Raw genomic sequence first — 13,769 nt, forward strand, 5'->3', positions numbered from 1 at the left:
GAAGTGCTTTGAGAGGTTGGTCATGTCTGGAATCAACTCCTGCCTGTACATGGACCTGGACCCTCTGCAATTTGCCGATCACCACAATATGTCTACAGCAGATGCAATCTCCCTGACTCTCCACTCAGCCTTAGATCACCAGGACAATAGCAATACACAAGTCAGGCTGCTGATTACAGCTCAGCGTTCAACACAATCAGACCATCAATTGTAATCAACAAGCTCCAAAACCTGGGCCTCTGTACCTCCTTCTGCAACTGGATCCTCACCAGGAGACCACAGTCTGTGTGGATCAGAAATAACATCTCCTCCTTGCTGACAATCAAAACCGGCACACCTCATCTATAAACTTGCAGATGACACAACTATTGTTGCTGGAATTTCAGACGGTGACGAGGAGGAGTACAGGAGTGAGATAGATCAGCAAGTTGAGTGGTGTCGCAGCAACAACCTTGCATTTAACTTCATGAAGACACAGGAATTGATTGTGGATTCAGGAAGGGGAAGTCAAGGGAACAGACACGAGTACTCAGGGAGCCAGAGAATCCGAGGCTCATTTTTATTCAGGAATATTTCGTTTAACTGGGTTGCCTCGAAAGACCGGTCACAGGGATGAACGACCATTCAGGACAGAACAAAATTATTTACTCAGCTGATGGCGAACCTTTGGAGCTCGCAACTCACTCTTGTGTTTGCAAGAGACAGTTACAAATTTGAATGTAGAATTTAGAATAAACACAGTAAATTTACTATTTTTATAGTTTTAGTTTTTTTGTGAGCATGCTCGGTAAATCGAATAATGGAAACAACAGGACGGACCGAACAAACACAACAACGTGCAAATGACAACTGTGCGAATTGAAAAGAAAAATATATAATAAATAAACAAGAAATAAATATCAAGAACGTGAGATGAAGAATCCTTGTATGTGTCCATTGGTTGTGGGAATAGTTAAGTCTTGGCGTGAGAGAATTTGTGTAAAATTATCCCCTTTGGTTCAGGACATGTATTTAATGTCAATCTAGCCTTCGAAATTCCACTCTAATAAAACGCTATATCACTTCTCTTTTCCAAAGTATAACTCAAACGCTCGACTACCTGACATTCCATCAGTTTACATAAATGAAACATTAACGGTATAAGCCCACAACTGGAAGGACAGGATGGGGATCTCCCAGATTTTCTACTGCTGCCATTTCCATGGGGAAGAACGACGATCTAACCTCCAAATACGATTCAAAAATGATAACATTTTCCCAAGAGAGCTGTCAGTCATATGTCGGGTCATACGATCATCATTTCATGGGGATTCCTAACCTGCATTATTAATATTCTTAAATTCACACAAAAAATACTTCACATCAGTGATACTATCATTGCTGCATCTAACTTCCAACACATCAGGGTATTCACTGAAAAACATATCCCTATATTGTTTAACTTCTTCACTTAGATTATCGTGATTACAAATCGCAGCAAATGAGCCAGCCAGTAACACAACCTTCCCCATTTCTGTAGTAATCATCTTGCCCACATTAATCAGTACTGGGTTATTATGATCCCTTCGAATTCCCCAATTTTCTCAATCATTTTTCAAACATCTCCATGTTTATTAACCCTTCCTGTATTTTCTCAATATGATTCCAGTAAATCACCTCTTTCCCCAGCATGGTCTGTGCCGTTCTATTCTAAATGACGTCACTCGGAGACTGAGACACCATAACAGAAAACACTGGATTTCTCACAATATGTTTTTACTAAAAATTCCACCTCCTACAGATGGTTTCCTATCCCCGATATAAATCCAAACTCAAACTAAAGCCTTGCAAACAGATAAAGGGAATGTTAACACAATGTTCCCAAACTAAAAGGCAAACTAAAGATAGGAAAATGATCAATCCCCAATGTTTCATCACCCATAACATCACGCATACTGACACCAGCAAGTATGTTCGAAACGAATGTTAAATCTTTTGCCGTTTCAGGATTATTACGGACAATAAATCTAGCGGTGAGGTTTGACAAATCAGAAATAAACTTCTTAAAGTATGAACCTTTAGAGGGCTCTCATACTCCATTGCAATATTTCAAATCCCATTATGTACCTTCACAAGTGGACTGGCAGCTTCATTTACAGCTTCCCATGTAACACCAGTTACACCAAAATATTTTCCTGCAGCTTTCACAATAATTTTATTTCCCTCAGTATGACGAGATGTTTGATCCGTACGATTCACCACATCCGTTACAAACATCACAAAATTCATTTTATCCACAAGTGAAATATCTTTATTGAGAGAACAGTGATGACTACATCTAATCACTGACGTCAGTCTGTTCGCTGGTTGGGAACACTGAATCAACATTCCCTTTATCTATTTGCAAGGCTGATTGACGTTCATCTTGAGAAATTGTCGTGTGAGCTCTCATTTGATCGGCAGGCATCTCAGCCACTAAAAGCAGGGAACAGAAGTAAGTCTGAGCTACGATAGGCAGAGTTGAAATCTGCACCTGACCATAACCTTCCTCTTCCGCTCCGTGCCCACGGCAGAGTTTACCGAGTTGTGATGCCCGACGGGAATTGTAGTTCTTATCCAAGCGCGTGTTTATGCATTATGTACATAGATTTTGTCACACTTTGCATTACCTGACAATTGCACCGTGACAGTGGTGGCGAAGAGGAGAATCAGTGTAGCATCGCACTCAGATTTGTGATCAGTGCACAGTCACTATCCAATCAACACACACAAAATGCCGGAGGAACCCAGCAGGCCAGGTAGCATCTATGGAAAATGCACAGTCGGAAGGACTGGAGAAAAAAAATAGCTGAGGAGTAGATTTAAAAAGTGAGGGGAATGGAGAGCGAAACACTAGGTGATAGGTAAAAGTGAAAGGGGGAGGTTCATCGAGAAGTTGGTTTGTGAAAGAGAGAGAGAAGGCCATGAAAGAAAGAAAAAGAGGCAGATAGAGGCGATGGAGACGTGCGTGAAGTGGAAGAGATGCGGTTGAGGGCAGCGTTTATGGTAGAAAGGTAGACCCTTTCTTTGAAAAAGGAGGATACCTCCTTGGTAATTGCAGATTTTCTCTTGTTTGCGACAGTCACATGTTTGTCCCTTGCAATCCTCGTGCTCTCCGTACATCTCCAGAGACCCTTTAGATTCTCCTTCACCTTGTCTGCTCGAGAAAACTCATGCCTTCTTTGATTCCTGCTGATTCCTTCTTTGATTCTCTGTGAAGTATTTTATGTTTCCTTATACTTCCCGAGTGACTCATTTCATCCGAGCTGTCTATGCCTCTTCCGTCGTCTTAATCAGACACTCAGTATGTCTCTAAAATCAAAATCACTGAAGCCTTGGCCTTTATTCCAACAGGAACACATAAACTCCGCAGTTTTCAATGTTTTCAAATTAGGAAGCATTGTTACCCAATCTGCACCGGTCTGAAATCTGCTGTTGACATCGAAATTTCCAAACTACAATCAGATTCCGAGGACCAGTTATATCAATCTTCACAATTATCTTGGAACTGATAGAATTATGAGCACTAGATACAGAGTTTTCTCGGGCACACATTTCTGTCACTTGTAAACTACGACCTCCAGCATCTCATCCACTCACTGAGGAACACTACTTCCTCGATCCGAGGTGTTTCTCACCCTGGCATGTGAGATTCAACATACCTTTCCGGAGTCTAATTCTCGTCAACAGAACCCACAGACTGTCCCCCTGACTGCTGAATCCCCGATTAGTACTGCTGACAGGATGTGTAAATATTTGTAATGATTTGGGAACGTATGGCCTAATTAGGGACAAAAAGTAGAATTAGAATCATAGAGATGTACAGCAAAGAATCAGGCCATTTGTAACGTGCAGGCTACGCTGAACCATTAAATATTCGTCTCTATCCTTACCATTTTTGTCCCTGTCCACACTTCGCTTAAACCTTGTAATCGATCTCACAATGACCCGCTGCTGGCAACTATTTCAACTATTGAGCGAAGAGGCTCCCTGCCATCAGCCCATGGCGTTTCGTTGTAGTCCCATACAACCTCAGCAGAAAAATCTTGCCGATCTATACCCACATAATTCTGTACACCTCTATCAAATTTACTCTCAATCTTACACTTTGCAAGGATAAAGTTTTAAGCTATTCAGTCTTTAACTCAGATAATCCAGACCTGGCAACATCCTTGTGAATTTCCCCTGTACCCCGTCAACCTTATTTAGAGCTTTCCTGTAGCAAGGTGACGATAACTGAACATGGATCTCGTAGCAAGGCCTCATCAGTATCTCACACATTACATCCCATCTCCTATAATCGATACATTGATTTATGAAGGCCAATGTTCCGAACAATCTGTATCCTTTTGAAGCCACTTTGAATGAATTGTAGACCTGTATTGCCAGATCCGTTTGATCTTCTACACTCCTCAGTGCCCTTCCGTTCACTTGGTCAGACCGACCATGTTTGGTTCAATGGAAGATCAGCATCTCTCTCTCGTCTGCACTGAATTCGATCTGATATTTTTCAGCCCATTTTTCCAGCTGGATCAGATCATGCTGAAAAAAACATGACAGACTTCTTCACTGTCGACTACACCCCAATCTTGGTGGCATTCAGAAATTTTCTGATGTACTGTATCATGTTATCATCCAGATCGTTGATATAGGTGGTAAACAACAACGGACCCAGCACCGATCGCTGCGGCACTCCACTGGTCACAGGCCTTTATTCAGAGAGGAGACCATCTAATACCACACTCTGACTTCTCACACAAAGCAAATTTGGCTGAGTCGGCGGATCTGAGGGTATTACGAATCTCAGGTTGTTACATTTATAGATACGTTAATAATGAATACACTTCGAAGTTTGAACTTTGTTCTTGCTATCTTTTAGGGTGGGGCAGCTATTTGTGAAGTGTTTGAAATCATTCTTGTTCTGGGATAATCTAATGTGCATGTGGAGAGTGTCAGCGGGTTTGGGGTGCGCACGGATTCGGCAGTGCACAGATTTGGAGGTGCTCACTGATATGTGGGTGCACACGGATTTGACGTGTCTGCGGAATTGGTACTTTGACAAAACCCAAGATTATTTCTTTTTTGAATAATTTCATGATAAATGCACCTTGAACTTTGTTCTTGCTGTTAGGTTAAGGTGGAGGCTGCTACTTACTGAACAGTTTGGCATGATTATTGCTCTGAGATAATATTCCATGTATGAGGGGTGTTACTGGGCTGAGGAGTGCGCTCAGATTTGGGGATAAGCGCAGATTCGGGGTGTGTCAGCAAACATGGGGAATTAGGGGGTGTAGGTCGTTTTGGGGTGTGATGAATCTCAAGGTTGTTTCATTCAAAGTTACTTTACTGATAATTACAGTTTGAATCCTGAACTTTGTTCCTGCTGTTTTTGTAAGGTGGAGGCAGGCATTTTGTAAACGGTTTGAAATTGTTCTTGCTCTGGGGTAATCTAATGTGCAGGTGGGGTATCATCGTGTTGGGGCTGCACACTGATTTCGGGGTCCAGACCGATTTTGTCCACATAGGTTTAGGGGTGTCCCTAAACGGGCTTCACACTGTTTTGGGGGTGTCGGTGGATTTCACTCTGCTCAGTGATGTGTGGGGTGCATTGGGATTTCGGGGTGCATATGGATTTTAGGATGCACACAGACTAGGAATGTGCCGGCCAGTTTGTGGACACACACTGATATGGGCTGTGTTCTCAAATGTGAGGTTGCACACAATTTTGGGAGTGCGCGCAGATTTGGGTGCCTCGTTATATTTGGAGTGTACACACGGATTTGGGGATGTAGGTCGATTTGGGATGTTATGAATCTCAAGGTACTTTATGAATAAATACAGTTTGACCTTGAACTTTGTTTTTTGCTATTTTTGTAAGGCGGAGACAGCTATTTTGTGAACTGTGTGAAATGATACCTGCTCTGGGATAATCTGATGTGCATTCGGGGCGTCACACTTCGCTATCAGGTGCGGGGAGAGAACCCGTCGAGGTCACCTGTTGAAAGACAAACCGACGGACGGCAAGCCGCAACAGCAAGGAGTTTTATTTAGTGCCAGAGCATCTCTCCAAGTGCTACAGTGTCTGTGGACAATGGCATTGAACGAGCAGGAAGATGGGCTGAAAGAGTGTTTCGCTGCTCTCGTGTCTGAGATTCGCTGTAATGGGACAGAATCTGCATGACGATGGGCAAAATGGCCTTTGCTTAGCTCTCTCACGTCTATGTCGGACTCTAATGTGACACGAACAACAGGATAATGGGCCTAACGGTCTATGTGGAGTTGTGTCTGTAATTGCCTCTCACAGCCAGGATGATGTACAAAGGGTCTGTTTCTGAGTACAGAGTCCGCAGCTGTTAAAAATATTCCTTATCACACACACACTTTGACAAGGGACACTGTGCAGCTTCTTATGCAACAAACACTTCTTTGTTCATACTTTATACTCACAGCACGGCTTGTCAGGCTGCCAATAACTCAGTTAGGCTTTAACCCTTTTAATTCTGCGTCTAATTTCCCAACATTAGAGTCAGTCACAAACACGACAGCACAAGACTACCCTTCGGCCCGTCACACTGTTGTTCCTCTCACGCGAGAGACAAAGAAACCACAGTGCAGAAACAAACGCTTTGACCCATCAGCGTGTCGTTCCTGTCGTTCCTGTCCTGTTAGAGTGAGGTTGTTATTCATAGATACTTATTTATAAATATTTTAATAATAAATACATTTCGAAGTTTGAACTTTGTTCTTGACACTTTTTTAAAGTCGGGAAGGTACTTGGCAAATGTTTGAAATGGTTCTTGCTCTGGTATAATCTAACGTTCATTTGGAAGGTGTCGGTGGGTTTGGGGTGCGCACGGATTTGGGAATGTACACAGATTTGGGGGATGCGCATAGTTAAGTGGGTTCACACCGATTTGGGGGTGCTTACAGATTTGGGGTCGTGATGAAAAAGAACGCTTTTCATTTTTCATACTTTAATAACAAATGCACTTTGAACTTAGTTCTTAATGTTAGTTTAAGGTGGAGGCAACCAATTACTGAACAGTTTGGAATAATTCTGGCTGTGGGATAATCTGAAGCGTAGGTGGGGTGTCAGTGGGTTCTGGAGTGCGCACAGGTTTGGGGAAGTATATAGACGTAGGGGTGCGGCAGCGAATGTGGGGGATTAGGGTGTGAAGGTCGATTTGAGGTGTGATGAATCTCAGCGTTGTTTCATTCATAGATACTTTACTGATAAATAAATTTTGAACTTTGAACTTGCTACTTTTGTAAGGTGGAGCCAGCTATTTTGTGAACTGTTTGATACTGTTCTTGCTCTGAATAATCTAATTTTTACGTGGGGCTGGGCTGCACACGGATTTGAGGGTGCAGATAGATTTGTGTTTGCACACAGATTTAGGGATGTCGGTGGATTTGACGGTGCACACTGATTTGTGGGATGCATTGGGATTTGGAGCTGCACATGGATCTTGTGAAGGGTACCGATCTAGGGATGAGTCGGCTAATATGGGGTTGTACACTGATATGGGGATGTGCGTAAATTTATGGGTGTATTATCGACTAAGCGCGTACACTCGAATTTGATTGTCCGGACAGATATGGTGATGGGTAGATTTGGGGATGTGCCTGTAGATTTGGGTGAGTGGGTAGATTTGGGGTGTGTCGGTAGATTTGGGGTACACAAGGATTGGGCTGCGATGAAACTCACGGTACTTTTCTAATAAATACAGTTTGAATTTTGAACTTTGTTGTTGCTATTCTGAAAGGTGGAGGCAGCAAATTTGTGAACTGTTTGAAATGGTTTTTGCTCTGGGAAAATCTTATGTGTATTTGGGGGTGTCACATCTCGCTATCAGGTGTGGGGAAATGTACACGACGAGGGTCACCGGTTGAAAATCAAACCGATGGCAGTTCGCACCAGCATATTAGTGCAAGGGGTTTTATTTAATGCAGGATGGAAAAAATACAAAAGCTGCCAAAAGGTTGTACTGAAGTAAAGTATTTGCAAAGAAACAAATGAAAACATTCTTATGTAGAAAAAAAATTACAAATATACAGCGGCTTGCACCACAATAACAACTTTGTTTTTTTTTTGAACTTTCCGATACATCTTCTCTCGGCTCCGAAGGTGGTCACAGCCGAAGGGTGGTAGTGGGGACGAGTTCCCACTTAGTGTGCGTTTCAATCAGCTTCTGACAACCAGATCTGACTCCTGACCTTCACGTGGCGGAGCTGTTCTCACTGACAGGAGAAGAGACAAAGGAGGGCCACTGGCGCCTTAAAACCAGTTGCTCCGGGCAGATGGGGCTCGTTAACTACGGATGGTTGCTCATCTAGGTGAGGGAAAACTCCGATTTCAAACCTCCGCTTCCACGAGCGGTGTTACTTGTGCAAGGTGTGGGTAACCTGACCCCACTAACCCAGGTATTATTTCAGGACACCCCAGACGGTCCCTGGGATTTTTGGGGGCCATTCTACTTTCTACAAACTGCGGTAACCGTGTGAGTGAAGATAAATGAAATCATTAGAAATGACTGTATCTGGAATCATATTTTTATCATTTATAGACCGGTAGAGCGGATTAACTGAAGGCCTGTGTCTCTCATGTCTCTGCTGCGGTGTTTATACCGGGTCATGTCACTTTCGGACCAGCCTCGGCCTTCTCAGCCGATTCAGCCTGAGAAGTATCGGAGGACAGTGTTGAAGTCACTTCCTGATGATTCTGGCCATTTGGTGGCTGAAAAGGCCAATCGATTGCTCAGATTGGTTCTACTGGCCGCTAATGAAGCTGGAGGACGAAGAATACAGCAAGACGTGCATTCGATGCATACGGCGGAAGAGACTGTCGACTCGGGCAGCTCCCTTGTCACATTCGTAGAGTGCAGGACCTCTGGACCTAGTGTGTATGGATTTCCTGTTGATAGACCCCGATGCAGCAACGCGGCCAATGTATTAGTCATCACTGACCACTACACCAGATATGGACAGGCTTTCGCTACCAAGGGTCAGAGGGTGTCCACGGTGGCCGAATTTCATTTATTATGGCCTCCCCAGGCTGATCCATGGTGATCAGGTTGGAATTTTGTGAGTAGGCTTATGACCTACCGGGACTCGCCATGTTATCTGATGTCGGGCATGATCAGGAACAGTCAACGTGGATTTGTGCGTGGAAGGTCATGTTTGACAAACCTTATTGAACTTTTTGGAGAGGTTACGAGGAAACTTGACGATGGTAAAGCACTGGATGTTGGCTATATGGACTTCAGTAAGGCCTTTGACAAAGGTCCACATGGAAGATTAGTTAGGAAGGTTCAATCGTTAGGTATTAATATTGAAGTAGTAAAATGGATTCAGCAGTGGCTGGATGGGAGGTGCCAGAGAGTAATGGTGGATAACAGTTTGACAGGTTGGAAGCAGGTAACTAGTGGTGTGCCAGAGGGATCTGTACTATTTCCAATGTTGCTTGTCATATACGTTAATTATCTGATGATGGGGTGGTAAATTGGATTAGTAAGTATGCAGATGATATTAAGATAGGCGGCGTTGTGGATAATGACGTAGGTTTTCAAAACTTGCTGAGAGATTTAGGCCAGTTAGTAGAGTGATCTGAAAGATGGCAGGTTATCTTCCTGAAATTTGAAATGTCATCTGAAAGATGTCATTGGAGAGAGTCCAGAGGAGATTCACAAGGTTGATATCGGGAACGAAGAGGTTACAATGTGAAGAGCACTTGGCAGCTTTGACCCTGTGCTCACTGGAACTCCGAAAAATGCGCGGGCATCTCATTGAAACCTACCGAATGTTGGAAGGACTGCAAAAGGTGGATGTGGAGAAGGTATTTCCTGTGGTGGGACACAGCCACAAAGCTGAGGGGCCAAATTTTCAAACAGATGTAACCAGGATTATTATTAGCCAGGCAGCAATGGACCTGTGGAATGCTCTGCCACAAACTGCGGCAGAGGCCAAGCGTGTGGGTATATTCAAGGTGGAATGTGATCGTTTCCTGATCAGTCAAGTCATCAAAGGATATGGCGATAAAGCAGGTGCATGGGTTTTAGTGCGATCGAGGATCAGCCATGATGGAAATGCGGCAGACTCGATGTGCTGAATGGCCTAAGTCTGTTCCTATCACAGAAGATCTCAGGTTACAAGCCCCCTCAGTCATGATGAATCTCCTCTGCTGTCTTCCAGCACAAAACATCCTTCGTACAGAATGCTCAGCAGAACTGAATGCAACGTTTCAAGAATGCTGGCAAGTCAGGCAACATCTGTTGAGGGGAATAGAGTCGATGTTTGGGACAGAACACCTCCCTTACGGCTCTGACACAACCTTTCCAAACTGTCCCGGTATCTATTTAAACTAATCCCTTTGCCTGCCCTTGATATAGAAAATAGAAATGTACAGAACATTACAGTCCCCTCGACCAACAATGTTGGCCGACCATGTAACTTGCTCCAGAAACCGCCTGTGCTCTTCATTTGATATCGAACTCAAACAGTGAACAGACACAACACAGCCTCAGACATGAATTTAAAGGGCAGATGTTGCAACAGTTTGAGCTTCATACCGGGGCCCACGGAGCAAGCAGGGTATCACAAAGGGAGGAATGTGGGAGTGTTGTATGTCTGAGCCCAGCTGTGTGTGTTTGTGTATCGGAATCAGGTTTAATATCACCGGCATGTGTGGTGGAATTTGTTGTTTGTGACAGCAGTATATTGAAATACATAGAAATAAAAGTTATAAATTACAGTATGTATAAAATTAAATTTAAATGTTAGTGCTAAACGAGAGGGAAAATACTGAGGAAGTGTTCATGGGTTCATTGTCCATTCAGAAATCTGATGGAGGGGAAGAAGCTGTTCCTGAGACATTGAGTGTCTCTTCAGGGTCCTGTACGTCCTCCTTGACGGTAGCAATGAGACGAAGGCATGTCCTGGGTGATAGGGGTCCTTAATGATGGAAGCCATCTTTTTGTGGCCTCATCTTTTGAATGTGTCCTGGATGTTGTGGAGTCCAGTGCCCATGAAGGTGCTGGCTGAGTTTACAACTTTCTGCAGCATTTTCCGATCCTGTGCAGTTGCCTCTCCACACCAGGCAGTGATGCAACCAGTTAGAATGCTCTCCACAGTACATCTGTAGAAATTTGCAAATGTCTTTACTGGCAGACCGATTCCCCTCAATCTCCGAATGAAAATAGCCAATGTTGTGCCTTCATTGTACTTGCATCAATATGTTGGGCCCAGGATAGTTCCTCAGAGATGTTGACAGGCAGGAAATGGAAACTGCTCACACTTTTCACTTCTGATCCCACGATGAGGACTGGTGTGTGTTCCCTCGACTTCTCCTTCCTGAATCCACAATAAATTCCTTTGTCTTCATGATGTTGAGTGCAAGGTTGTTGCTGTGACACCACTCAACTTGCTGATCTATCTCACTCCTGTACTCCTCCTCGTCACCATCTGAAATTCCAGCAACAGTAGTTGTGTCATCAACAAGTTTATAGATGAGCCTAGACACACAGACGTGGTTTAGAGAGAGTGGAGCAGTGGACTGAGCATGCATCGTTGAGGTGTGCCAGTGTTGATTGTCAGCAAGGAGGAGATGTTATTTCTGATCCACACAGACTGGGGTCTCCTGGTGAGGATCCAGTTGCAGAAGGAGGTACAGAGGCCCAGGTTTTGGAGCTTGTTGATTACAATTGAGGGTATGATTGTGTTGGACGCTGAGCTGTAATCAGCAGCCTGACTTGTTTATTGCAGTTGTCCGAGAGATCTAAGGCTGAGTTGAGAGCCCTGATGTTCGACGACTCAACCCCTTATTCCGCGCAAACCCCCAAATCCGTCTGCATCCCCCAAAGTCATGTGCCTACAAACCACCAATCCATAGTTCAATCACCAACTCAGTGCGCACCCACAAATGCTGACACCCCCCGCAAGCATAACCCTCAGAGCAGGAATTATTTCAAACAGTTCAGGAAATGGCGGTCTCGGTATTAAAAATCCCCACTCTAGATCGGCCGACACATCCAATTCTGGGTGTCACTCTAAATCCATGTACAGCCACATGTGCACCTCCATATTGGACGACACGGCCCTCAGTTTGCACAATTCGAGAATCAGTGCGCAACGTCATATTGGAGAATACACCCTGTGTCCGTGCGCAACCCCAGATCCCTAAATGTGAGCTATCCCCATTTCAGTGCGCACCCCAAATCCGCTGACACCCCCGATGCACTTTAGATTATCACAGAAGCAGAATCGTGTGACAGTTCAGAAAATGGCTGCATCGACAATGAAATTCTAATTCAATCCATACTCGCCATGCCCATCCCCAAATCTTTGTGCATCCCCCAAAGCCGACGCATCCCTACATGCACAACAGTTTATCCCAGGAGAACAATCATTTCAGAGTTCACAAAATATCTTACTCCGCAAGAAACAATAGCAAGAACAAAGCTCAACGTGCAACGAGCAAAGACATTCCCAAACCAAAATCTGTGGATGCACCATGAGGTATATCGTCTGCTGACGCCTAAATCTGTGGCATTCAAATCCGCCGACACATGTCTGTACCGGAAAACCGGGAATGACTTGCGCAGGGCTACTTAGAGCGAGTGAGACTATTTCGAACGAGAATTGAGGCGACATCGGATGTACAACAGCTCTGGCAGGGTTTACTTCCTGCAAAGCGAAACCTAATAGTATGCAAACACGAGGAAAACTGCAGGTGCTAGAAAATTAATCAACACGCACAAAATGATGGTGGAACGCAGCAGGTCAGGCAGCATCTATAAGGAGAAGCACTGTCGACGTTTCGGGCCGAGACCACTCATCAGGACTAACTCAAATGGAAGATAGTAAGAGATTTGAAAGTAGGAGGGGAGGGGAAAATGCGAAATGATAGAAGATCGGAGGGGGTGGGGGGAAGCTGAGAGCCAGACAGATGATTGGCAAAAGGGATACAGATACAAAGGGAAAGGATCATGGAACGGGAGGCCTAGGAATAAAGAAGGGGGAGGGGCGCACCAGAGAGATAGGGAGAACAGGCAGAGTGAACAGAGAGATAAAAGAACAACTAAATATATCAGTGATAGGTGAAGAAGGGGAGAAGGGGCATTAACGGAAGTTAAAAAATTCAATGTTCATGCCATCAGGTTGGAGTCTACCCAGCCGGTATATAATGTGATGTTCCTCCAACCTGAGTGTGGCTTCATCTTGATAGTAGAGGAGACCATGGATAGACATTTCATAATGGGAATGGGACATGGAATTAAAATGTGCGGCCACTGTGAGATCCTGCTTTCACAGGCGGACAGAGCATATGTGTTCAGCGAAATGGTCTCCCAGTCTGCGTCGGGTCTCACCAACATATAAAAAGCCACGCCGGGAGTACCGGACGCAGTATACCACACCAGCCGACTCACAGGTGAAGTGTCGCCTGGAAGGACTGTCTAGGCCCTGATTGTTGGTGAGGGAGGAAGTGTAAGGGCAGGTGAGACACTTGCAAGGATAAGTACCAGGAGAGATCGGTGTGAAGGGATGATGGGGGGGGGGGGACGGGGACGAGTAGACAAGGGAGTCGCGTAGGGAGCGAACCCTGCGGAAAGCAGAAAGAGGAGGGAGGGAAAGATGTGCTTGGTAGTGGGATCCCGTTGGAGGTGGCGGAAGTTATGGAGAATTATCCGTTGGATCTGGAGGCTGGTGGGGTGGTAGGTGAGTACAAGGGGAATCCTATCCTGAGTGGGGTGGAG

At 44.6% G+C, this 13,769-nt stretch overlaps 1 protein-coding gene across 1 annotated transcript in view; it reads right to left on the minus strand.

Moving 5' to 3' along the window:
* LOC132385828 (gastrula zinc finger protein XlCGF8.2DB-like) overlaps window positions 1-13,769 on the minus strand; it is a 174,753-nt gene that overhangs the window by 114,008 nt on the left and 46,976 nt on the right. The gene's annotated exons all lie outside the window — the stretch shown is intronic.

Source organism: Hypanus sabinus (assembly GCF_030144855.1).
Source record: "Hypanus sabinus isolate sHypSab1 chromosome X2 unlocalized genomic scaffold, sHypSab1.hap1 SUPER_X2_unloc_25, whole genome shotgun sequence".
In the NCBI taxonomy this organism is placed as follows: Eukaryota; Metazoa; Chordata; class Chondrichthyes; order Myliobatiformes; family Dasyatidae; genus Hypanus; species Hypanus sabinus.